The sequence below is a fragment of the Ictidomys tridecemlineatus genome, chromosome 11, assembly GCF_052094955.1.
Source record: "Ictidomys tridecemlineatus isolate mIctTri1 chromosome 11, mIctTri1.hap1, whole genome shotgun sequence".
NCBI lineage: Eukaryota > Metazoa > Chordata > Mammalia > Rodentia > Sciuridae > Ictidomys > Ictidomys tridecemlineatus.
In genome coordinates, this window is record NC_135487.1 from 60,179,467 (window position 1) to 60,207,124 (window position 27,658).

General features: G+C 40.7%; 1 protein-coding gene across 2 annotated transcripts in view; it reads left to right on the forward strand.

Annotated features, from left to right (window-relative positions):
- St6galnac3 (ST6 N-acetylgalactosaminide alpha-2,6-sialyltransferase 3) overlaps positions 1-27,658 on the forward strand; it is a 508,389-nt gene that overhangs the window by 27,041 nt on the left and 453,690 nt on the right. The window lies entirely within an intron of this gene.

A 27,658-nucleotide genomic window follows, 5' to 3' on the forward strand; every position in this document is an offset into this window, starting at 1 on the left:
ATGCTCCACATCGTCATCGGTATTTGGTCTTTTCAGTATTCTGGATTTTGGCCAATCTGTGTACAATGGTATCATATGGTTTTAATTTGCATTTCCCTGGTCACATGTTGTGGAACATCTTTTCATATACTTATCTCCCATCTGTGTACCTTCTTTAGTGAAATGTTTGTTAAGGTCTTTGACCAGTTTTCTAATTGGTTCGTTTTTGTTCTCATTGCTAAGTTTTAAGAGTTCTTTATATATTTTGAATAATGGTCCTCAACCTAATATGTCATTTGAAAATATTTTCCTCTCAGTTTGTGCCTTGTTTTTCATTATCTTTTCAGTGTCTTTTCATAGAGCATAAATTTCTGATTTTATTAAATTCCAGCTTATCAATCCTCATGGACCAGGCCTGGAGTGTTGCAATTAAAAGGTCATTGCCATACCCAGGGTCCTCCAGATTTTTCTCCTATGTTATCTTTTAGGAGTCTGTATTCATATTTAGATCTATGATTCATTTGGGTTAATTTTGGAGAGGGATGTAAGGTCTATATCTAGAATTGTCTGTATTTAGATTTTTTATATGTACATTACAGTTGAAATATTTATTGACACATGAGAATCGTGCATAGTTGTATGATTTTGTTGTTGTTTGTATGTTTTTTTAAAAAATTTTTTGGTGGTGCTGAGGATTGAGAGTGGTAGATAAGCACTCTACTAATTGAGTAGAGTGCTCTGTGATGTTTTGATGTATGTATACAACTGTGTAAACTGTGTAGTGGTTCAGCTCAGAGTAAGCATATAAGTGTTCTCAAACACTTATAATTTCTTATTGTTGAAAATTTCAAAGTCATTGTAGTGTCTTTTAAAAACTATGCAGTACATTATCATTAGCAATAGTCATCCTACCATACAATAAAACACTAGAACTTATTTCTCCTAACTGTAACTTAGTACTTGTTGACTAACCATTCCTCATTTCTACCTCCCCTCTACTGTCCCCAGACTCTGGTAACCACTGTCCTACTAATAACTTCTATGAAATCCTTTTTTTTTTTCTTTCATGAGTGAGATCATGTGGTATTTGTTTTTCTATGCCTGGCTTATGTCACTTACCATAATGGCCTTAGTTCCAGCCATGTGGTTGTAAATGATAGAATTTAATGCTTTTTATGGCTAAATAATATTCCATTGTGTGTGTGTGTGTGTGTGTGTGTGTGTGTGTGTGTGTATATATATATATATATTATATTAGATTTACTTTATTAATCATTTGATGGGCACTTAGGTTCATTCCATTTCTTCATTATTGCATGCACTACAATTTTTAATAGGTTTAAGATTGTTCAGGTTTTCAGATTTTCTTTGTGTCCATTTTGGTGAGATTTCTTTTTCTGAAACTTTGGCATTGCATCTCAGTTTTCATGTTATTAGCATTAATTTTTTTAAATACCTTCTTCTATATTTGATGCCTGCATGATCTGTGGAGAGGTCACCTTTTGAATTTTGAACGCCATCTTTTCCTGATCGGTCTTTCAGAAGGTTTAGAATTTTATTTTTAATATTTCCTTGTTCTAGTTGTTAACTTTCTATATTGTGTATTTCTTTTTCATTTCTGCTCTTGTTTTTATTCATTTTCTTTTTTTTTACTTTCTTTGAAACTTGAGTAGTCTTAAAATGAAAGGTTTGATTTGTAGATTCTCAGTTTTCATCTTAATGTAATGTAGATTTTAAATAATAAATTTCCTTTTAAGTACTGGTTTTGTTGTAGGATACAAAAAAGTTTTATATGAAATCACTTATATGACTATAAAATTATTTTATATGATTTGTATAAACTCATCTTGTAATCATTCAGCTAAGAGTATTCTAATTTCTGCTGAGGATTTCCTACCCATCTTTTTTGCTGTTCATTTTTAGCTTCAAAGTCTTGTGGCAAAGAGCAAACCCTGCATTGATCACTACTTTGGAATGTGCTGAGATGTGTTTGTTTTCATAGCATATGGCCTGTTGTACATTTCCTATGTGCATGGAAATAATGTGCATTTTCTAGTTATCTGTGCAGAGCTCTATACATGTTTATGTGGTCAACTTTGCTGTTTATGGTTTTCTAATTGTCTATATTCTTGTTGATTTCTTTTGTCTTTTTTGTTTTATAAGTTTCTGAGAGAGATCTGTTAAAATTTCATACAATGAGGGTAGACTTATTATTTTTTTCCATTACAAAGTGACTCTCAGTATACCTAGTAATACTTTTTTTCTTAATATCTATTTTATCTGATTCTAACAAAGCCACAACTGTCTTTTGGTTAGGATTTGCCTGGCGTGTGCATGTGTGTGCAGGCATATAGTATATATGCTACATATAATAATATCTATATTAATCTTTATATATACATATATAAATCTATTAATTTTTTTAACTTTTTACATTTATGTAGCCTGATTCTTTAGGTATGTCTCTTGTATACAACATATAGTTGTATTTTTTTTTTTTTTTTTGAGGTGCTAGGGATTGAACGCTGGGCCTCACACATACTAGGCAAGTGCCCTACCACTGAGCTACACCACACCCATAGTTTGTCTTTTTTTTTTTATACATTTATATATTTTTAGTTGTCAATGAACCTTTATTTATTTATTTTACTTATTTATATATGGTGCTCAGGATCGAACCCAGTCTCTCACACATGTGAGGCAAGTGCTCTGCCACTGAGCTACAGCCCCAGCACCTCCTTGGTTGTCTTTTGATTGGAACATTTAGTTCACTTATTTTTAATGTAACTTCACCCAGAATTGGGCTGAAATTTACAATCTTCTTTCTTTTAGTTCTGCTTTTTCTGTGTTCCTGTTTCTCCTCTTTTCCTCCCTTCTTTTGAGTTGTTGTTATAAGTTTTGCAATGTAGTCCCTCCACTTTTTCTCTCTATGAGCTTGCAAGTTTTGTATTCTTTCATTTCGGTGCTTACGCTGGAAATTACAGTGTGCATGTTTGGTTTATGTCTTAGAATACTTCCTGGCAGTTTTCTCTCTGGCTTACATGTCACTTATGTGTGTTTTGCCCCTTTCCTTTCCAGGCCCCAGATGTCTGTACTCTTAGGGCTCTGTTAAGAGTAGTGCCTTTGGTTTGCTTGTACAGTCTTTCTTCTCTTTGCACTCTGCTTCCTGCTTCTGATATTCCACCTGGGATCACTTTTTAAAAAATTTTGCCTAGAAAGCACTCCTTAGTGCCTTCTGTATTGAAGTCTGCTGCTAACAAATTCTTTCAGCTTTTGTTCAACTATAATGCTTTATTTCACCACCATTATTAAGGATATTTTCTCTGGGCATAGAATTCTAGACTGTTAAATATGTTCTTTCAACACCTTAAAGATTTTTTTTTTGCTTACTTTTGATTTCCTTTATTTCTGTTGATAGTATAGCTAGAAATCTAATTTTTGTTCCTTTTTCTCCTGTAGACTGATTTTAGGTTTTTCTCTTTGTAGTTTTAGCAGTTTTATTATAATGAGCCTAGATGAAGTTTTCTTTTTATATAGCATGCTTGGGGTTTTTAAGCCTCCTTGTCTGGTTTCTGTGAGGACTGATATCTTCTTTGGCTTGGGAAAGTTCTCAGCTCTTTATTATCTTATCACATGTTGCTTTGTCCGCCCACTCTCCTTTTTCTCTTGGGCTATAATTACATATGTGCTGTTATACCTTCTTACCGAATTCAATAATGTGTTTTATCCTATTTTTTCCATCCTTTTGTCTTTCTGTGCTTTATTCTCATTGTTTTCTTCTGGTTTCTAATTCCTGCTTTGACTGGGTCTATTCTTCTAAAGTTAAATTCATTGGAAAAGTTATTAATTATAGTTAATATGTTTTTAGGTCTCAAGTTTCCATTTGACCCTCATTTTTGAGTTCATCATTTATATTGGTTTCATGGGACTGATGTAAAAAAATACCAAAAACCGCATGGCCTAAACAATAGGGATGTATTTTCTCAACAATTCTGGAGGCCTTTAAGTCAAGGCATGTTCCTTCTAGATGCCCTGGGAAGAATGCATTCTTTGCCTCTTTCAGTGTCTGGTAGCTGTGGGCATTCGTTCATTTGTGGTTGATTCTCTCTGCCCATTCTTCACATTACTTTTTCCCTGTGTGTCTGTCTTAAAAAACCTGCCACTCTCTTATAGAGATATGTGTGATTGCATTCAGGGCTAATGATCCAAGACCAACTCCTCCTTTCAGCATCTCTAATTTTGCTATTTGTTTTTCCATAAAAGGATGTGTTTCTGTTTTTGTTATTTCTGCTCTTCTTTGTTTATATCTTCTTATCTCCCCATGAGCTTGGGTATTTATAATTGTGTGAGATTATGTGTGTACAGTATTTTATAGACAGAATCTGATACATGGGGTATTAGCTTTCTGGAAACACTGTGCTTCCGTTTTTTAGACTAGGTGGTGTGAAGATGGTCCATAGTCCTCTCTGAGGGCCTACTAGCCATCTCTTCTCCCTTCCTGCTGGGGAACAGGTCCATGGGGATCCCAGTCCAGAACAAATGGCATGCTCAGGTATGTTCTTCACCCCCAGCAGGACTTAACACAAATACCAATTTCCTTAGCTCCTAAATGCACACTCATACATTGCTGGTGGGACTGCAAATTGATGCAGCCAATCTGGAAAGCAATATGGAGATTCCTTGGAAAACTTTAAAGGGAACCACCATTTGACCCAGCTATCCTAGTCTTCGGTCTATACCCAGAAGACTTAAAAACAACATACTACAGGGACACAGCCACATCTATTTTTATAGCAGCACAATTCACAATAGCTAAACTGTGGAACCAACCAGATGCCCTTCAGTAGATGTACGGATAGGGAAACTTTGGTATATATACACGCAATGGAACATTACTCAGCATTAAAAGAGAATAGAATCATGGCATTTGCAGGTAAATGGGTGGAGTTGGAATTTATATTGCTAAGTGAAGCAAGCCAATCCAAAACCAAAGGCCAGATATTTTCTTTGATATGAGGATGCTGACTCATAATGGCAGTGTGTAGGGGGGAGCATGGGAGGAATGGAGGAACTTTAGATAGGGCAAAGGGGAGGGAGGCAAAATGCTGGTAGGAAAGACGGTAGAATGAGTTAGACATCATTACCCAAAGCACATGTCTGAAGACACGAATGGTGTGAAAATACTTTGTGTACAATCAGTGACTTGAAAAACTGTGCTCTATGTGTGTAATATGAAATGAATTGCATTCTGCCATCATGTATAACAAATTAGAATAAATAAATAATTTTTTAAAAACTTGGAAAAAAAAAAAAAGAAACTTCCACAGAGGGAAAACAGGTTCCTAATTCCTTGTTCTTTCTCTGGACTTCTCCCTTTCCTTGCTGGTGGCTTAACCCACCCTTCAATCTTATTAACTTTCACATGTTTCAAAGCATTTAACAAATATTTTGTTTCTCTTTCCTACTTGTCTTTGATGAGAAGGTTTATCTGATATACATAGTGGGTCATTGTCAAAGGCAGAAAGTCTGTCCAAAGCTCTTCTCTAAAATTTGTATGATTAGTAATATCAGATGTCACAAAAGTAGGGAAAATAGTGAGAGAAACCTCCCTCCCCATATCATCAGCAAATTCAACCATTATCAAGGTTTTGTTATGTTTGCATGGAAATTTTTTTGTGACTGTAAACGAGGAGGAAGTTCTAAAACAGGGCAGAGTCTCGGCTCACCTCCGTTCCATTTGAGGTGCAGCGTCAGACCAGGGGCTTCTGCCTGGTTGCTGTGGTGTCCTCTGCCCCTGGCACAGGATGTGCCTGGTTTGTGCTTCTTGAGCTGTTGTGGGATAAATGGTGAAGCTTGAAAGGGTCTTAACTTGTCCTGGTGAACCTCAGTTTACAGATGGAGATGCTGAGATCCTGAGATCTGGGATGTGCTGTAGGTCACAATAGCACATTGTGGTAGAGTTAGGCAAGGTCTTATCTCAGGGCCCTCTCCTCAACTTGCTTGCACGTTAAACCGCCACTTTTTCTTCTCTTCTGATAACAATGCAGTTTGAAAACATTTCATTATGCGTGATAATCTAATATGGCATTAAGACATGACAAGGCAGGTTTTATTGGTCATTACTACTTGCCACGAGTGAGTGGCAAAGCCTTTGACCACTCCAGGCATATATTAACAGCTCTATAAAATACATCCTGGATTGCTGGTGCTATTATCATGTGGCTATTATATTTCGAAAATTATTGTACAAGTACCACCTCAAACAATTTTCTTTCATTCTTTTTAAACTGGAAAGATTAGCTTCCTTTTATGAGAGACAATTCTTCACATGGTAGAGAAATAGAATTGTCATGTTAGGTAACTTGGAAAAAAGCTGAGCTTTGGCATCAAACTGATCTTTGTGTAAGTATATGCTCTGCTATTTACTAGTTTTGTAGCATAAGGCAAAAAAAACAAAAAAAAAAACAAAAAACAAAACCCCAAAACAAAACAAAAACTTAACCTCTTTGAGGCTCAGTTTTCTCCTCTGTCAAATAATAACAATGCTATTTGACTTTTAGAATTCCTATATACAAAAACATCCAGGCTGGGATGTGATAAGCAGTCAATGACTCACATTTTTTGTTGTTGTTATGGTGATGATAATGAAAGCGAGTGGGAATCTCTTTTAATTAATTGGCTTGTTTGTGAGATTAAAAATTGTTGTTATTATTAACAGATATTCTCTTTCAGAGCAAAATTTTCATGTTTTCTCTCCAGCCCTCATTCCATGAAAAATGAACTGAACAATGTTGATATATGCAAGAGGGGCTGATAAAGCAGTTTTGAAAAGTACATAAAATGACCTTGGAACCTGTGCTCTTTCCTTTCCTACATATGCTTCTAGGAGGTTGTGCTTTGACTTTAGTGCTGCACCTTGGGCCTGTTCTTCGTGTATTTTGTTGATGACTCCCAAAGCTTAGTGCAGCCCATTTTCCCAGAGTTCACCTCACTTGCAGGGTGAGGCAGAGCAACAACAGCAAAATACATTCCTTTTTCTTTTTTTCAATTAAACAGAAAAATCCATAGTTTGAATATGAGAAACATCAAGTAGGGGATGGAAGAGCATAGATCTCATAAGAACAACATCAAAAATCCAAATAAAATTTATCCAACGGAAACAGTGGCCTTTCCCAAGTGTCTCCCCCAGCTCGCTGCATCATGGGAAGTGTGTGTGGGAGCAATCACCCTGAGAGGTGGACACAGGCACGGATTTCCTTTTGTTCAACACTCATATGTTCTAAGGAGCCTGAAGAAGTTTCCTTGCTCTCAGCCTAAGAAATTAACTTCTCTCTTTTCCTTCCTGTGAGCCAGGATAGTCATCCTCACATGCTCCTGTCATGATTTTATAGGAAGAAACACAGGCTTCACTTGGGTCTTCACCCATGGGGTAGGTTTTAATTGGTCATGTGGGGAATTTTCCTTGCTGGTTTTCCATTTCTGCAAGTCCTAGGTGAACTGGGCTTCACTTTCCTGACTAACTTCTTCCCTGACTAACCCAAAGGGTGCAATGGCTGAGGCGGGTGATAGCAGCTAGTGGTAATAAGTACTAATCCAAATACACTGTTCTTTAAATGCATCTTCATTTTTTTCTCATAATAATCAATAATCCAATGAGATCTGATCTGTATGTCCCATTTTTTTTTTTCACTGTTTCACTGAGGAATAAACAGGGACTCTGAGGAGTGAAGTAATTTGCTCAAGCTTCCACTTTTAGGAGGTACAGCTGGCCTCAACCCCAGACTGGTCTGCCATAGAGTCACGTTCCACATTCTTAACCACTGTATTCTTCTCTCTTGATACCACGATTGTGGTATCCTGGCCTTAAAAATGTTCTTGTCTGTGGTATTTGTTTTCTTATTGCTTATGCAGGGTCTTGCCTAACATAAGGCTTACATAAAACAGTTTCAGATGTGATTTCAGGGAATTCGCAGGTCCTTTGAAGCCCCTCAGAGGACCGCAGCTGGAACACTGAGCTCTGTGATGTGCCCCTGTCCTTGTTTAATCATATTTCTCCCCATCAAGGCTTTTTTTTTTTTCCCCCCATCGTGAACAGAGATAGAAACTCAGCCCAGACAGACTTGATGAGTTTGTAGCACATACATTTCTTCAAGTCTGTTCAACCAAGTTCTGTATGCTTATCGCTGAAATTTTATGAGATGGTTAAAAAAATAAACTAACTGTGTTGAACAAGTCCTGGTTAACAAGGTGTACTTAGCAAAAGCTCCATTCTTCATACCAGCTGTGGTCTGAGCCTTGGTGTGAAGGATGTCTAAAATATTTTATGGGAGATTTAAATCCCTGGATTGAAACAAATGTTGTAGGAGGGAGGAAAAAAATAACATCAGTAATAGATGCAATGGGTTAGGTATTTGCAAACATCTTGGTCATTTTGAAAAAATACCCATATAATGAGTTCTCAAATCTGTAGGGGTATATGTGTGTGTGTGTGAAGAAAATGAAATTTTCCACATCTAAAATGAAGGAGCATTTTTCCCTTTGCGGTTCCTTGCTCAGAGCAATATGACAGCTAATCAGAGAACTGCCACACTATGATTCTGTTTTCATATTATTTAATTAGGTGATTTATAGTTTCTCTGACAGATCTGGTGCAGCCTCTGTGTTCCTGGGAGGAATCGTATATAACTTGGAGTCCGAGAATACAGGGAGAGAACAACAGTTGGTAGGCCTCACTTGCTCTTGTGCTCCATGTTGTTGACTTGATAGGTGTGACTTCCATCAACACAAATATGAGTGGGCTGAGGACAAAATAGAGTAGACATAGTTTTGTTTTTGTTTTTTGTTTTTTGCTGACTTTCCTCCTAGTTATACAACCACTTCTCCCTCCTCATTAAGAGTAATGGAGAATTCCTGCACTAAAGTGGTACTGTTTCCATGTAGAAAATCAAAGCCTCCTAGAAACTGAGCTGGGGGAGACGGGCATGAAACCCAGGGGTAGGGGGTTAGTCCCTTGTTGTTAGCAATTATAGAATAGTTGGTCAAGGGGGCTCATTTTCAAGAGCTACCTATATGTTATTTTGGAATGTTCTGTTCAAAGGAGAAGCAGCCAAATTCCATCTCCACATGCCCAAAGTTTTTGGGGAATGCTGTCCATTGGGCAGTGTGTGTGTCCTAATCCATGCCTGATAGTTTTGATGTAGCATGTGGATAATGCAGCTTTCATCTGGCCTGGTGGGTCAGTTCTCAGGCTCAGAGGCAGAGCACAAAGGCTGAGCCAAATCTGTATTGCTTGCTTATGGCATTGCCTGTCTGCCAGGGCACCACGCAGAGTCTGGGCTTTCGTGTACACTTTGGATGAAGTCATTCTTCCCTGAAAACCAAGATGGGAAATCATGAAGGAACTGATGAAGAAAGTTAAGCAATGCTAGCTGAGAATTAGGCTGGGGAGTGTGTTCTTTCAAGCATAGGTTTAGGGAGGTGTCACATTGCTCTTCTATTGTTTCCTCTACTAACGAATTATTAAGGTAAATTTCCATGGAAAAAAAGGGCCAGTATTTGAACATGTACTAAATGGCACATTCATTTTTCAAAGGCAGACTATGAGAAGACTATACAATGAGCTGGGAGTTATCATGGAAGTTTGATTGTTTACTTGTTTGTTGAATATCTGAATAGAAGCCTGCAAGCTGACTATTCTCAGTTCCTCTTTTTCCTTCTTCTGCCCAAAGAGCTTATTGTAATGTTGCCCATTTTTCTAGTATCCAAATATTCCCCACACCCCTTTCTCCCCTGGAATCCCGTTCTCAGGAAAGAAATGGATCTCAATCACTATACCTTATATACCTTACCATTCACAAAAGGATATCATGAAATGTGCATATTGATACTTGCAGATCCATTTATTACAAACTGTGAGGTAGAAGACTTTAGCTCCATTACAAAGGAGGTAGAAACCAGTACCTAAATATATTTCAAACATAAGCATGTACCTTTTGTGCTTTGTCCTTTTTGAATTGTCTGCATTAATACGGTGACTCGGTGAGCACAGGAATGTACTTGAGGAACCCTTGTTAATAGGACTATCCTGGGAGAGATGTGGACCTGTGAAAGTCTGGCTTGGCACTAACTTGCACTGTGGCTGTGGGAATGTCAGATCATTGCACTTCTGTAAAATTAGAGGGTTGTGTTAGATAATCTCAAAGTATTTTCCTAGACCTGAGAATCCAAGGATAAAATTGAGGCTTGAAAGAGCAGGCTGTGTGGACAGATTATAGATGTCCACCAGTGTGTGGGGGGGCAGTTTGGAGTAGCAAGAACTGCCTCATCATGGTCTTTGGTCTTTACAAGCCCAAAATACAAAGAGGAAAATAGTATAATTCTAACAGCTGACACCAGACTTTTCCTGAGAGAGGGAATTGCTTTGTTTGGGAAAATACCATAATATGTCATTTGGAAGAGATGGTAAAACAATGAAAATATTGGTATGTGGGGACCCAGGCCACAAAAAGAGATGGTTAATCTTTTGTAGTTGAGAAAGTAAAGGGAATTTGTGTTTTGTTCAACTCTCATCAGTGGTAGAAAAGAAAATGGAGAAGCAGAGATAAGAGAGGGAATTGGGGAAATTGGCAGAAGACTAGATGCTGTGTTCTAAAAGGTCAATAAGGGACACCTAGAGATACCAGGGACTATAATGTCTAATGTGAGATTTTCAATTAGTTTGATATGTGCTGTGCTATCTGGTTGATTATGATGATGATGGTGGTGGTGATGATGAAGATGATGATGATGATGATGACTATGACCATTCTTTAGTAACTATATTTACTTACTTTCTTTAGTAAATATATTTACTCACAGAGGGTTTTTGAGGGAATTATTTTTGTGGGAACTGAAGAAAACATTGAGATTTTGTGTCTAGATTAATGGGAATGGGTGAAACAGAGATAGCAAGTGTGAAAGTGAAATTTTCTAGGCAAAAGAGACAGAGAACACCTCATAGCTCCACCTAGAACATTGTAGATGTCTTAGTTAAATTTCCATTGAATGCAGAGTTTTGCAAACCCTCCCAATCTTACCTGTATTTTATGGGGCAGGGCAAGTTGAGGAGATTTCCAAATGATATTGTTATGAGGTCTTATCAGAAAACCCAAAGCTCTGTGATAAAGTAATGGCCTTTTCAACCAATTTGCAAGAGCCTGGAAGAAAGAAAAAGGATCTGGAATGTTTTCTTATGGACTTTACATTGTGCCTTTGAGATGAAGTGATGACTTCATCTTGCTCACCATACTGGCCCCCTTTTGGCCAGGGGTGATTCAGTTGCTTCAGAGAGCTACAGAAAACACAGTTCCTTGATTTTTATCTGTGGTCAATTGTAACTCAGTGATGGCTCTCTTGCCACCCATTGTTTCCTGGGATTTCTGAGGGAAATTCTGAGACAAGCAACTCCCTTGTTTGTGAAAGTTAGCTTTGGAAAGGACAAATGAAATTTCTATTGCAAAGTAGTATGCACTGTGTAACCCAGCTGGTAAAAAATAATGTATACCCAACAGTTACAATGGAAAAATATAGGAAACATGGACCTCAAAATATAGAATAATAGATCCCATCATGTTTTCATAGCATCTTAGCCTGGATATTTACATGGTAGCATTTATTAGAATCGAAAGTCATTACCTGTGTGGTTGGCTATCAATTTCTTTCTTGGAACAGGGACAATATGTCCTGCACCAGGCCCAGAGTAGTGTAAACAAAACCTCTGAGTGGTAGAATGAGAGGTGCCTATTTTCTTCTTTCTGATTTGTTTTCTTAGATTTAGTTTCTACAATGAACATATTATTTTCCCTGATTACAAAATAGGAATCTTACTAAATAAAGAGCCACATAAGTAGTACTCTATTACTTTTAAGAAATTACACCTGTACAGTTGAACAAGAAGCTTCCATGGAAAGAACTGGAGAAAGGGGCAGACTGTGGAGTGTATAAAAATGGTAGGTTCCACTCCTGGATCCATGAGCTGGAGTAGTAGAGGAGATATCCTAAAGAGAGTCCAAAGTGTGCTGAGAAAGCAAAACAGTCCACACCCATAGTAGCCAATAATCCAGGTGGCAGCTTTATCTGATCTTGAAAACAATGATGGGCTTTATATTTTGTGTTCTTTACCTTTTAGGATTGACTTGTATTTTTTTTCAAGGAAAAAAAAATGAGACTGCTCCTATAGGATCACTTGTTGAATATATTATGTTTTAGAATTTATTTCCAGGCACTGCATCGTGGAAATTTAACTGAGTTTAGGCGTATTTTTGTTGTATTTTTCTACGTCAATATATTTTACTACATCTCTAAGTAAACGGGGACGGTCCCCACTCCCCACCATCTCAGCACCTCACCACCTGGCATGATTCACCACTGATTTGGGGTAGTTGTAATTTTATTTAAGATGTTAATTTGAAGGGAAAATTTTTTTAATATATGCCAACCATGTTCCAAAGCCACAGTTAGTGTGAAAACCACAGAAGGAGTCATTTATATTTAGTGGGAGCTGTGGGTCTTAAGTAATGACTGGTGATATATCTTTGGACTTTAGGTTAAAAAGGACCTTGATATTCGGGATTTCTGGTTTTTAGATGAGTGGTTGATGGCCTGTTTTTTGAAAATCCCTGGGATGGGAGTGCACACTTGGCCTCCTCCAGTGCAGGAGTCCTGCTTCTTGGTGGACCACAGTTTGACTTTGTTTTCAGGGTTGCCTTGGTGTAACAAAGCGTCCCTTATGCCTCTGGGATTGTCCTTGCCAGCCGTCACCTGCCAATTGGTTCCTGTCTATGTAAGTGTTTTGAGTTGGAAAATGAGGTGTGAGAAGTACTTTGTTGGATTCTAGACCACACCTCCCTTTTGGGTACTATTTGAAAGTTTAGGACTTGGCCTCCCTCACTTGTTCACTTTTTCTCTTGAAAATATGCATTTAAGTTTTTTCGAGCATTTACCATCACAGGGTACTGAACCAGACACTAGAGAATTAGATACAAACTGAAAGACAGGCTTTGCCTTCACGAAGCTTGCAGTATGAGAGAAAAGAAAAAAAAAAAAATCAGCTCAGAAGCTGCCAAACTTTGTCACTGCAGTTGTGACAGTCTGCTCTGGAAGAGTGGCCCCAGGATCTCCAAGAAGATACGCTGAAAGGAGGTGTGGTGTGGGCAGAAAGCCAAGGCGACCTTATATAAAGGCCTTGACTTCAAAAGAGGCTCCACCTCTGAAGAGATGAAGAGAAACTCAGTGACTAGATCCAAGTGCAGGAAGATGAGCGTGCTCTAAGGGGGACAGAGCCGCATCCCGAGGCCCCTGAGCCATGGTCAGGACCTTGGTCATGATGAACTAGGAGCTTTCTGCCTACTTAAGAAGAGTGTCTAACTCAGCAAGGTGTGGAGGGGACACATGTTAAGGCATTGGCCTGCAGCCTGACCACGCTTCCCTCAGCCACCCTTCCCATTCTGGAAATTGCTTCTCTGTTATTCTCTCTCCATAGTTACCATGGAAGCAGCCATGTGGCTTCAGGCTGCTCTCATCCCAACCACAGTTGATCCATCCAGGGTCTTTTCTTACTTGGTTCCTTGGGGATTGGAACTAGAGTTGAGAAAGAGAAGGTAGTTTCCTGCCTGGTGGCTAAAATAAGAGGACCTGAAAAGTGAAGAGCTGTTGAAGTCACGTTCTGTCAAATGGCCGGAGGAACTGAGATGGAGGAGTGAAGCCAACCCACAGAGCACTTGAGGTGAAATCAGCCGGGGAAAGAGAGTGAATTCCTGGGTCTTCCACATGCCTCAGGCCCTGGTTCTAGCTCTTTCTAGCATATAATCAAACCTTGGATTCTATAATATAATAGTATTCCTCTAAAAAATGTTCCTTCTCCACTTTCTGTTTATATTAGCCAGTGTTAGTTTCTGTTACTAAGTAAAATTATTTTCTCTATGTATGCAGATATTTTTAGACATATATAATTATCATGCTTCAGGGCTGATATTAAAGGGCCTCAAAACTTAGTAGTTCATGGAAAGTCAATTGTCTACTACTTTAGGTTGAAGATACATACAAAGCATCAGGAAAAGTTAATTTCATGTCATGGTTTCCAAGAATGGAAGCATAATGGAAGGGAACTTTTCTGCATAAACAGAAACACTCGAACAAGGTAATTTATGGGGTTGAGTATAAAAACTTAATAAGAAATGAATTTTTACCTGTGATATTCTGAGTCTTAATAATCCACTGAAGTCTTTCTTTTTTAAAGTGATGCAAACAGCAATAGTGTCAGCATAAACCTAAAATGTGTGCATTTGCAAGCGTGAGCAATTTCATTTTCCTAATGCTGTCTTTGCTGCCTTCTTAGCTCTCAGAGGAAGCAGCTTTGCAAATGGCGGGGCCACTCCTCCTGGACTGGTCTCTGGGCCTGCTAATATGAATGAATGAACAGAACATGCCAACCCCTACTGATCTTTCAGAAAGTCCAGCCTACAGATGGGCAAATTAAAGACAGTTCCACACTGTGATGTGATAATCAACTAGCCGAGGTACCTAGTGTCTGAGCTAATTGGGAGGCAACAAGAGCAGACTCCGTGGATTCAGCCCTGTGCAGAAATCTTGCCTCTGGGTGACGTGGGCAAGTTATCGGATCATTCTGAACTTCACCTTTCTTCTTGTTAAAGTGAGACAATAAGAGTATCTATTTTATGGGGGTGTTATGTTCTAGTAAAATATTATTCATGAGGCATATAGTAAGTTTTTAAGTATTAGCAATGGTTATGAATATTTGTAAAACAGTTACTCCAATATCTACAATTTGATGAATGCTATGGTTCTTTTACCCTCAAAATGTATATATCCTTGGAGCGAATACCTCTTTTATGACTTACTGAATCGTTAACTCTTTTCCAAGTTTGTGTCCTCTTCCAACATTTTATTCTTGGTGATTTAAACGTCATGTGATATCTCTAAAAACTCCTTTAATGTGGAAAAAAAAATGTATATATCCTTATCTTTGAAACTTCAGTGGGTACACATCTCCCCTGACTTAGCTGTCTCTTGATGGCAGGTTAAGACGCCCTGGTGGGCATATGCCTATAATCCCAGTGACTCTTGAGGTTGGGGCAAGACTGCAAGTTTGAGGCCAGACTCAGCAATTTAGCAAGATCTTGTCTCCAAATAAAATAAAATGGGCTGGGAATGTAGCTCAGTGGTACAGTGTCTGCCTAGCATATGTGAGGCACTGGGATTTCAATCCCCAGAGGTGAAGAAAAAAATAAAAGGGAGTGTCCTTATTTTGGGACAGGGAGATTAGAACTCAAAGGAATCAAAGATTCTCAAGGTCAGGCAGTGTCTGGCAGAGCTGGGTGAGTCCAGGGGCCAGTCTCCTAATTCAGTGCTGTACTGACTACCCTGCTTATTTCCTGGGCAGAAGACCTGGAGCTTTCTTTGGCTTCATTGATTTATATGCAGAGGACACATGACATTTGCAAAAGGTACAGTTAAGAGACCTTCACCAATCTCCAAACTTGTGAATATGGAAATATTTGTATGGCACCTTGCTTTTCCCAAATCACATTTCTATAAATATTCTCCTGTCTCTCGTGCAAATCCTTTTATGTAAATGTAATTTTACTAAAGTCTTGCCTTTGCTCAGTGGCAAATTTTTGTAAGGAAGCTGAGTTTATAATCACATTAAGGGTGTTATTGTACCCAAGGACCTGGAGGAAATCTCAAGTTTTGTTGCCTGAAAAATGCTGGGCCCTTGGGACCTAAAGAGCTACTCCAAACATTGGCTGTATCATCTCCAGGATCCAAATTTACACTTAAGTGAAGTTTCACACCGGGTTATGCCATCTTTGAAATTTGGTGGTGAATAATTGAAACAATGAGTCCTTTAATGCTAAATATTTGCTCTACAGTAGTCCCAGTACACTTGACATCGATCAGACCGCTGTGTTCCATCAAAGGCCATGTTTTAAGAGAACCGTGGCCAAATGTAAGAACACATAAGAATAAGCAGTGAGGATAGGAAGGAGTTCTGAGAGTTATTATGAGGGATGGGAAGGAAATTGGCTCTGTTTTCCCTGGAAGAGAGGTGGAGAGGGGTAATGAAAGCCTTCTTCAAATATTTTAAGTCTGTTGGAGGGGAAGGGATATGACTTACTCTGTCATAATGGAGATTTCAGAGGACATATTTTTGACTGATTTAAAAAATTGGGGTGAAAGTTTAAAAACAGTAATAATTATAATGATTAAGGCAACTAGTTACTGAGCTTTTAGTGAGTACCTCGAATATATGTAAAACACTCTCCTGGGATTGTAATCCTAGTTCATGGATGATAACACTGGTTTGGTAATTGATGGACCTGCTACTGAAGGGATCCCGGTCTCATCAGGAACAAATGTTTCCCTTCCTGGGTGGAGAAGAAGTGGTAGGAAGAGTAGTTCCAGGACCACAGGCCTTGCCTGTTCTAGGCCCCATGGGTGAATGAATCCTGTATTTGGAGGAAGCTTGGGCTTGACTCACTGGACTCCATAGCCTTTTCAAATTCACTAATCATTTTAGCAGTCAATAAAATACACATGCCCACTGCTTGGCTGTTGGATGTCAGTTTGTCCCAGTTAACAGTCGGGCAAGGCTGGACTGGAGTAGTGGGTGGCCCAGTCGCCGAGAGCTCTGAGGGTGGGATTTTCCTTACAGTTTAATTAATTGGACATATCCAGAGTGATCGGGTGTTTCCCTGAAAATTGTAGCCATTTACTGCCCTCAGTGCTACTCTCTACGTTCTGTGGAGCCTGATGGGATGTAATGAGCTTTGTGGAGACAGAAGACTTTAAAAGGTCTCTGTGAGAAATCACTACCACTGTCTTTGGGTTAGAGGCCAATTTATCAGAATAACAAATACCTTATATTAGTGGCTCACTTTGAACGCTTGCATACACGTCTCCCTGAATCTATCTCCTTGAGGCAGACAAGGAAGATTTAACCCCCAGTTTAGAGAAGACACTAGTGCTTACAGGAATGAAGGGACTTGTTCAAGGTCATGTGAAGAAGTTACACTTTCTCTAGCTCCAGAGTTGGTCATCATCTGTTCACTTGGTATCTCTGCTTGGAGAGATAATGGGCCTCTTAGATCCAGCCCGACCTCAGTAGAGCTCCTGACTCCTGCTCCTTTCCCAGTGCTCTCTGTCTCAGCAACTGACATTCCAGGGAACCCAAGTGCATTAGTTTCCTTTTGCTGCTGTTGCAAGTTACCACTAATGGAAAGCAGCATAATTTTATTGTTATTTATTTATTACAGTTCTGGAGGTCAGAAGTCTACCATGGATTGGTAGCACTATGTTCCTTCTGAAGGCTGTGGGGAAGCTGCTGTTTCCTGACTTCTCCAACTTCCAGAGCCTTCTCATACTCTGTGGCTCATGGTCTGCATCCCTCTGACTTTTGCTGTCATTAGCACATCTGGTTTTCTGACTCTGTCCCTTGTGACTCAGTCTTTCTGTTATGGGGGTGCTGTGACGATGTTGGCCCACCCAGCTAATCTGACTAATCTCCCTAGACCAGGCTCCTCATCTTCATCCTGCCTGCAAAGCCCCTGTACATAACATAACACACTCACTGGTGTTGGAGGTTAGGATGTGGAATCTTTGGGTGAATGATTTGCTGGCTGTGCCAGCTTCTAGGGCCAAACCCAAGTGTCACCCTTGGTTCTTTCGTCAATCTATCAGCAAATCCAGTTGGGATCCCTGTTGCTACTGCCTGCCTCTCCACCCGTCTCACCTGGACTATTTATGACAAAACTTCCCATCTGCATCCACCCTTGCCCCTCCACTGCCTGTTCTCCTTGCAGCCATACTTTCAAGTGCCAGTCAGACCACACCACTCCTTGCACACAGGCCTTCCAGAGGTTTATGTCTTACTCAGAAAGGAATACCCAAATCCCTCTCCCTGGTTCTGGGCCTTGTCTTCTCCCCTCATCTCCTGTTGGCTTTGCAGTCTCTCCCTCCTCTCTCTCTTTCTCTCCTTGTCGGGGGGTGTAGGGGGGAAGGAATAAATAAATAAAAACAGAAGGAATAAATAAAAACAGAATGTAAAAAAAAAAAAAAGAGGAGAGACCAATAAAGTAGAGGAAGGCTGGATAGGAAGGCATGGGGAAGTGCTGGGGAGCATACTACAGTGAATCATGTATATAATCATAATTGCAGTCTTCCTCTACCTCCCCTTGTCTCATTGTGTATACACACATACACACACATACACACACACACACATATATATATATGATACACTAATTTAAAATAATAATATTAGTAGTAGAAGTAGAAATGAGAACAGTAGGGTAGAACAAGCAGATCAAGGGGAGAGAAAGAAAAGGTAGTGGGAAATAAGATTGATCAAATCATGTGCATGTATGAATATAGCATCAAATCCCATTATTATATATAATTATAATGTGCCAATACAAACATATAAATAAAAGAATGGGAGGAGTAAATGCACTGGCTCAGGGAGGGTCATCAGGTCTGTGTCAGTGTGTGGCAGGTAGGGAGTTAAAATGATGACTGAACAGGAAACCTAGCAGAGTGAGGTAAACTTTGAAGGAAGGAGTAAATATTTGAATACTACCACTAGTAATCACAGCTTTCGTTTATTGATTACTGGATAATGGTGTGGTAAGTGCTAGCAATCCCTAGTGTGGGTCTCAGCATGCTCTGGGCCCAGTTCTAGTCCTAGTCATTTTAATTTCCAATGCACTCATTTTAGTGCATCAACTCATTTTAATCTCCATGTCTCTGTGAGGTACACACAGTCAGTCATTGTCCTGGTTTCTTAGAAGAGGAAGCTCACTTACCACGGTCAAATAATTGCCCAAGGTCACACAGTTAGTAAATGTTAGCAATGGGACTTGGGTTTGTCATCAAAAGGGGGTGCTCGAGTGTGTGTGCATGTGCGGGGTGTGGGAGAGTGAGACAGAGGGAGGGAGCGAGTGCCCGCTGGCTGTGAAGTATTACTAAAGTCCAAAATAGGAGAAAGTATGGGCATGTGGGCGAGGAGGTTGGAGAGGTGGACAGAAATCTGCTTCCATTTTCCAGGCGTAGGGGTCAATGTTTTGCTCTTTTGCTCTCTCACAGGTGAAAGTTTCAAAACAAAACAACTTTGGGGGTTATCTGAAGAGAAAAAGAATGTTCTTGGTTCCAGGTGCAGCTGTGAGGGGCTCAAAGCTGGAGAAGAGAGGAAACAGACGGTGGCTGGGCTTCCGAGGGGCTGCAGGAGTGCCAGGGGACTCTCGAAGTAGTCCATTTGCCTTCCTCCCCTGGAGCCTGCCTTGCCGGAGGTAGGGAGCCCCAAAGTGAGTCCTGCCGGCATCCCTGTGACAAGAGGTCACACGTATTCTTTCAAAGTTACGTGAAGATGACTAAAGGATTTTGAGTCTTCCAGACAGAAATTTTAGGTGGCATTGATGGGCTAGGGTGGGGACCTGTTTTCGTGGGTAAGTTGCACTCTTCCTGTACTTATCTTTGTATAAGGTGGCATGTCCCTTGATGGGGACAAGCAGTACTCCACCCACCCTGTATTAAAAAGCTGTGTTGTTATTTCTAACAGGAGACTGGCTCTGACTTCCATTTCACAATAGCTGTGATGTTCTGTACCATTCAGCAGAGAACACAGGGTCATCCTGTCCCCAACATTTTGTGTGTGTGTGTGTGTGTGTGACACACCCCAGTTGTCCCAATTTTCCTAAAGCTGGACTTGATATTCTGCCTGCCTTTCAGAGAGTTCCTGTTGATTGTAAATTCATCAGAGTTTTTTTTATTTGATTAATAAAAATTTTGAGAAAAGATAAAGTGCTTGTATTTAAACCGTGAGGTAATATATGAACAGCCACTGTGAGTAGTTGTACTGTGGATATTGTGAACCAGATGTGTCAAAATAGTAAGACACACACCAGCTTACAAAGAGGATACCAGAAATGAAAAATACCTGTCCCATTAATAAAGAAGGTAAAATATCTCATTGATAATTTTTATATTGATTTTCCGAATCAATATTTTAGAAACATGGGTAAAGTATGTAAAAAACTAATTTCACATGTCTTCTTGTTAATGTATCTACTAGAAAATTTAAGATTGTATATTTCTCTGAGAAAGAGGAAAATATCAAATTTCATATTGCTCTGGGACATCCTCTTTCTAAACCTGTTTGGCCAGGAACAGCCAGTCAGGTTTCTGTCTGCCAGAATTGATATTTATAGCCAAAGATCAAGTAAATTTAATTCCTCACTTAGGGCTTCCCCTTCCCTCCTCCTTGTGAGTTCCCTGGAATGTTGAGTTTGGGGGCACTGAGGCTGTTGCTCACGCAGTGGCTGCTAGTTGGCCCTTTGTCTCATCTTCCTCATCCTCTGGCCTCTCTGGGACTCCTCAGCAGCTCCTAAATGTGAGTGAAACTCACAGTGCTGACCTTTCCACCCTGCCCACCCTTCAGCTCCCCTCTTGTGGTTCAGGACTCGGATTCACACTGAATCCTTTTCAGCTGGCCGTGCAAGTCTCTGTGGTGCATCTGGAAAGAGCCATAAAGCATCCTTTGTCATCTTATTTTAGTACCTAGAGTATACTGAGGAGATCAGAAGCTGGTCTCTGTACAACAAGGCATGTGTTTCCCATCAGCAGACAGCAGACTCTTGTAGAATCTTTGTTGTTGGCTGCTTCTGGCATCTTAGCTTTTACAGATCTGGGGATGATCCCTTTCAGTTTCTCTGGCTTTTCTTTAACACCAAGATCGCCTTCACCCTGATGTGTTTTTAAATACCAATCAGGATATGCCACTTGTGTCCATGCCAGGTATTCCCTGGCACCCCCAAACCAATCTCCTACTTTATTCCCTGCTTCTGTGTTAGATCCTGTTTAGATGGATGGAGCCAATTGAGCAGGCCCTGAGGAAAGCCATATTCAGTTAGTGTAAATCTTCCTGCTGCTGTTGGACATAGCAGGCTCCCCTGGGATTCTGTCTGGAAATCTTATTGGATTTGCAGGACTTAAGTTGATATAGAAACCCCCCAAATAGTATAGGGCCTCATTTCTTTGCCTTGAAAGATGTTTTTAGAGGTCTGTCTCAAGAGTCTTGCTGATAAGGAAGTTACTTCTAATATTTCAAGAGGAACAAAGAACAAAAAGTCTTGTATTTTCTTAATACTTTTTTCTTTCCATGTATCTCCCTCTCTAGTGCCTCTTTCTTGCAACTCTTCTACATTCTTTTCCTTCTTTCTCTCACTCACACATTGACCTTATGCCCCTATTTCAAATGGAATTAATTACTACGAAACCTGGTAAGTGACAAGCTTAAGGAAAAAGCCTCTTACTCTTTTTGTCTTTTCCCCTCAACCTCCTTCCTTCCTTCCTTCCTTCCTTCCTTCCTTCCTTCCTTCCTTCCTTCCTTCCTTCCTTCCTTTCTTCCTTCCTTCCTTCCTTCCTTCCTTCCTTCCTTCCTTCCTTCCTTCCTCTCTCTTTCTCTCTCTCTTCCTTCCTTCCTTCCTTCCTCTCTCTCTTCCTTCCTTCCTTCTAGACATGTGTGAATTTGTTGCATCATAAAGTGTTTCTTATCTTTCTCAATCAAGTCAGCATCCTCCTCACTCACATAAAGGATGCTGTTCACTGACTGTTGCTCTGGGAAGAGTGTGGACCTTGGATGAGAGCCATGGTGTTGAAACCATAGCTCTCCCTTTGTCCTGGCAAGTGATACCCAGTCTCTGTATTTCTATTAACTTGTCTGTACACAGGGATTATAATCTCTACCTTGCATGTTGTATTAAGAATGAAAGGACACATAAAGTACAAACACCTAGTGGACTTTCAAACCATGATTCCAAACAACTCCCACGAGGATCTTTGACAAATGTCTCACCTTTCTTGAGTCCAGCAAGGATGTAACCCTCATGTCTTTGGTTAAAAACACAAAATGATTGCAATAAAGTTCAAAACTTATGAGTGCTATAGTGTGATGTTTTGAGGTGGGAAGTAGATTTCTGAAATCATCTTCAAGATTTTTATGAATTCCTTGTGATATGGAGTGAAAAGCATGTCCTCCAAGATGGGAGGGTGTTTGTGTAAATGAGGAATATGGTGTCACTGGGCATGAGTGGTACAGAGGGACCCTAATCAGTGCATATGGGGAAGACTGACTGCTCCTGGTGCTTTTTATCAGCATGAAAAGACACCATGGGGCCCCAAGCTGTTAGTATATTTTTATTGGCAGCAGAGAATACTGTATCTGCTTGGCTTAAAAATATAAACTTCCTGCTCTCTTATGATAGATGTTGGTGAGGGGTGCATGGTAACTCAAGGGATAATGACAAGAACTATTTTGCTCAGAGTGTAGACTTTTGAAATTGAAATAAAGTCAAGGCTCTGTTTTCATTTATAATAAATTTTATGTATTAAATGGACTTGTCTATTCTTAACATTTTACTGTGACAAAATAATAAACATTTGTTATGTGCAATGGCATTCATTGTGTTTAATATTTTACATGGATTATCTCACTTCTGGCTTGATTTTAATTATTACTATTTTCAGTAGCACTGAAAGTTGGAATAAAGTCTGCCAGGGGGCCTGGTGATACATCAGTAATGCACATCTTCTAAGGTGGCAGTGATGAAGGGCTGACTGTCCATTTTACAAGGCAGCCATGTCTTCTATTAGTTTTCAGGAGCCTTAACATGTGTGCCTGGAGACTCCATCAGCACAAGGTAGGTGACCACATGCACACCCTTCAGTTATACTCGTCATATCAGAATAGCATCTGCAGACTTTACTCACCTTGAGGACCTTGCATGATCCAACTTTATCTTCTGTTCTCTCCATGTCCTTCTTGTTTCTTACCCTCCATCATGTTATTGCTATCTGATGTTATGGTATATGCTGAGCAGGAAAGCTCAGCTCCCAGTACCAATTAAGGGTTCCTATCCCACGGAGGATGGCACAGAGTATAACAAGCCAGCCACCAGAAACAGGAGCCCACTGGCCTCGGCCCAGTGTATCATCTATAGGTTTGGAGTTCCCAAGGAGGACTTAGCACACAGGGCATTGGGTGGAATAAGAATTTATTCACAGAAAGGAGAAGAGACACAGCAAAATCAGCATGCACAACATGACAGTCTCCTATCACAGGAAGATGGACTGCAGGTGAAGATCATTTCCTCCTAAGGGACAGGATATACAAGAGAGGTGGGCCCTGTACCATTACCATGACATTCACACTTAAGCAATATAAGGAAATTGCACTTCCAGAACAAAAAAAGATTTCTCCTAATAGGGAAAAAGAATGAGGGAGTTAGTGGCAGCTCCAGGGTCTGGATTGAGACAACAGGTCAGGCAATGGCTGTTTCCCCCAAAATCCATCCTCTGACCCTCATTGGGATAGATGGAGGGAAAAAAAATACAAAGCATGTTGCACTTGCTAGGACCAACAGCCAAACCTGAATGTGGTGTACTTCCAAATGTACCATGGAAGATAGCAATGTCTTTGGTGTGTTTGTGAGTGATTCATGTGATTCAGAGTCGTCCTGCCCAACTGAGGTAACAGAGCCTTTTAGGACCAGTCTGAGGAGGATGACTCCCTCCTTTGCTTATCTTCTCTGAATAGTGGATGTACACACAGCAAGAGGTGTTGACCTTAACACAGATCCTGCTCTGTCCTGCTGGCGGATACTCAAGGTCAGTCTGGCTCCCCATCACTGTTTTTGTTGGCAAGTTCAGTGAGCCTTTTTTTTTTAAAAAAAAAAAACAACAATAACAACAAAACAACAACAACAACAAAAAAAACATTTATTTTTTAGTTGTAGGTGAATACAATACCTTTATTTTATTTATTTATGTTTATGTGGTGCTGAGGGTCGAACCCAGGACCTCCTGTGTGCAAGGTGAGTGCTCTACTGCTGAGCCACAACCCCAGCCCCTCAGTGAGTCTTATTGATCTTCAGTGGCTCAGAGCTTTGGTGTTAACCATTTCGCTGTGGTCATCGAGGGTTTTCGTATCATCTTTTCTAAGTATTTATATGTTTGTGTCTTTGGACAGGTGAGTGCAACTAACTGTTGGTTTTGTCCCTAGGAAGGTTGTCAGATGTAGGACAAGCAGAGGGGGTGTCTCTGAATCTCTGTTTCACCTGGACAGTGCTCTAGGAAAGTAAAACCCTTATCCAGGAGGAAGGCATTTCATTGCCCATTGAGGTCCATAAAGAAACATATCTTGAGAAGTTACTTATTGTCTCTACTTGTTGCCAGATTGTGGCGTAAAGAGAAAAATTACACATTGATTGCTGCCCAAAGTGCCAGCATGCATCCGTAATGCCTGACCCATGTGGAGTCTTTTCCACTCATATTATATTTGACATTAAAGCAGGTGATGCTGGAAAAATCCAACACCCGGTCTTATGTCAGTGGTGATGCTTGGTGGGTGGATCTAATGATGACCTGAGGAAGTCATGTATTGGCCATATTGCCACAACTGAGATATGAGATGAAAAGACTTTCAACTTGGGTGACAGGCCTGGCTTTGTTTCAGGTCACCTTCCTTCACCATGGTCAAGTGATTTTGATTAGGATATCACTAGGGAGGAGGAAGAGGGAGAGAGATCAGCATCCTCCACCCTAGGACACACACAACTGCATGATTCCTTCCAAGACCAGAGATGCTCCTTTCCTATCACTTGAGGTATGCAGTTTCTGGGGATTATCATCCAGGCCAATTGTTCTCAGCCAGGAGCCACTACCTCTACAAGAACACATTGATTTTGCTGTTTGCCCAAACCTGTCATCCCTAAGCATTTAATCCAGACAATGAAATTATGTCCTGTACAAATTTTGCATGCTGGGAGTTCCTGATGCTACCAGGAGGAATCTGATACTGTGGTGTTCTGTGAGCCTTTCCTTTCCCCTTGGGGTCCCAAAGGAGGTAAGTACCCCGAGGCAGCTTGACCTCCAGGTTAGGGTGGAGGGTGGGGGAAGTCAGTGTCATGGAATGCTAACCACCCTGGACAGAGTGTACCAGAGGGAGAAAAGCAAAGGAATGCATGGATATGCTGAGTTTGGGATCCCTCAGGCCTGGCCTAATCAGGGGACTGCCTGGTCCTCTACCCCCTCCAAGCTCAGTGTTCCCCAACACACATTCTGACAATGAGCTTGCCTTTGGTTGAAATGCAGTGTGGGAGTCCAGATAGCCTTGATGACGCGAGGACACTGCCCTGCTAATAATCTTCTTGATTGTCCCTTTTTAAATTGTGGTTGAATTTTCCATTTCACTATTTCATGGCCCTGTTAGCTTATTTAGTGTGGAAGGTCCAACATGGATTTGGACCCATTGTTTTGAGCCTTGTGCTATAAAAGAAGGACCCTGATCTGATTGGATTTTGGTAGGGAAGCCAAACTCATGCAAAGATTTTTGTTCAGGGCTACTGTGGTGGTACTGTTCTCTACTTGCTACATGGGGATGACAATTGTATATCCAGACTAGATGTCAGCTGCTGTGAGAAACCAGCCCAAACCAGAGGAACCCGGACTGTTAAATGTGGTCAGTCTGCCAAAAGCAAGCCTGCTGATGCCCTTCTCCAGTATGTCCTAATTCTTGTCCTCCTGCTGGGACTTGTTGGCAGGAATTACAAGACTGCATCACATTCATGGCTTCTGCAGCTTCAAGGATTACTCCCCTGAAATTGGCCCATTCCTGCATTTGAAGTGGGGTTTCAAGACTGGTTTGCCAGTGCTCTCCGCAGGTGACCACTGCAATGTTGTTTTTCATGGGCTTTGTCACCTGGGGATTTCTGTTGGAAAGATCCTTTGCTGTGAGGATCCACATGAGTTACTAGGATTGTATCTGATAAGCTATGCCATAGTCCTTCTCCCGAACACAGGATTGTGTGTGTGTGTGTGTGTGTGTGTGTGTGTGTGTGTGTGTGTATTATTTATGGACCTTTATTTTATTTATATGCTGTGCTGAGAATTGAACCCAGTGCCCCACACATGCCAGGCAAGTGCACCACCACGCAGGATTCTTAATAGCCCAGTCACTTAGTCGTCATTATCCTGACCAAATGGCTACAATATTTGTCAGAACCCAGGAGTCAGTAAAAAATGCAATAAGGTTGTGGGCTGAGATGACTTACCCAGCCATCATTACCACATGAAATTCAGCCATCAGGCCACACATCTTCCTCCAGTTTCAGTTAAGAAGTGGCTGTCCTTGGGTGGCATGGCTGTGGTGGCCTAGCAGACTCCATCAGCTTCCAGTTTTGTGGAATCATTAGTAAACAGGGCATTCCTTCAGCTGAAACCTTTCTAAATTACAGCCCCAGGTGGCTAGGGGAGGGTGCAGGACTCTGTTAGCCCAGCAGGGTGGCCTCCTCATGGGTTTGACTGACCTCTTGGCATCCCGGCTTGTCTCAATCTTGGATGTACCAGTTCCATTTGATGATGCAACTCCACTGGGCTTGTCCAGTTTTGTTAGTGAGATTGTGAGAACACAGGTAAAGATGGGCATCTCAGGCCTCAGAGTTACACAGTATGCTTTTGTGATGAGATGTTCTGTCTCCCACCCGAGCCCAGGAGCAAGCATGAAGCTGCCACTTAAATATATATCTCACAGCAGTTGACATCTAGTCTGGATATAGAACTGTCATCCCCATGTAGCAAGTAGAGAACAGTATATATATATATATATATATATATATATATATATATATATATATAGAGAGAGAGAGAGAGAGAGAGAGAGAGAGAGAGAGAGAGAGAAGAAAATCAGGCAACAGCTTCAGGCAGTTTGGCCAGAATCAGAGAGTTGGCACTTTAGTGGTGGTTTCTGTGTGCTGGGGTTGTGGACAGTTGCAGAACCACTGGATTATTAGGCTTCAAGGGATGCTCCTAGAACCAGTGCCTGGGCCATGGCTTGTTGAACAGCTTTCAATACTCATCATTGAGAAGGGTCCCTTTCAAAGGTGGCTAGATTGGAGCGTAAGAAGTATCCCCAGATGGAGGATGTGTGAGCTTGAGTATGCAAACAGATCCCCCAGCTGCTCTGCTTCCTTTTTATTAGTGAGTAAAGCCAGAGGCAGTAACTTCTGGTTGATCTTCTCCATAATGCTCTGGTGATTTCCTGCCAAGATGGCCCTGAGGAATTGTTGGGGGGGTTTTGAATCTTATCTGGACTTTTGACCCAACCAGCATTAGACCTCGCAGTGGTGATTGAGTGAAAATCCAAGGCCACTAGTTTCTTAGTGCCACCTACAATCAAAATGTCGTCTATATAACGTATGAGAAAAACTTGTGGTGAGACTTGGACATGCTGCAAATTGAGTTCCTACCTGTCAGTGACAAGTGGCAGGGCAGTTAAGGAAATCTGGGGGAGGACAGTGAGTATCTTGCAAGGCATTCCACTGGAATGCAAATTGGTCTTGGTCTTTCTACTGCCAGGAAATTGAGAAAAAGGCATTGGCCAAGTCCATGATTGCATACCAATCCCTGTTATGTGCCCTCACTGACTGGAAAACGGTGATAATATCCAGCACTTAACCACCAAGCCACCGGTCATCCTGTCCTAGTTTGCGGCAGCCTCCATGCCCTGGAGGCCTTTATGACCAGACTGTTAAATTGTTACAAAGTAGTCAAAAGCACTCTGCTTATACCA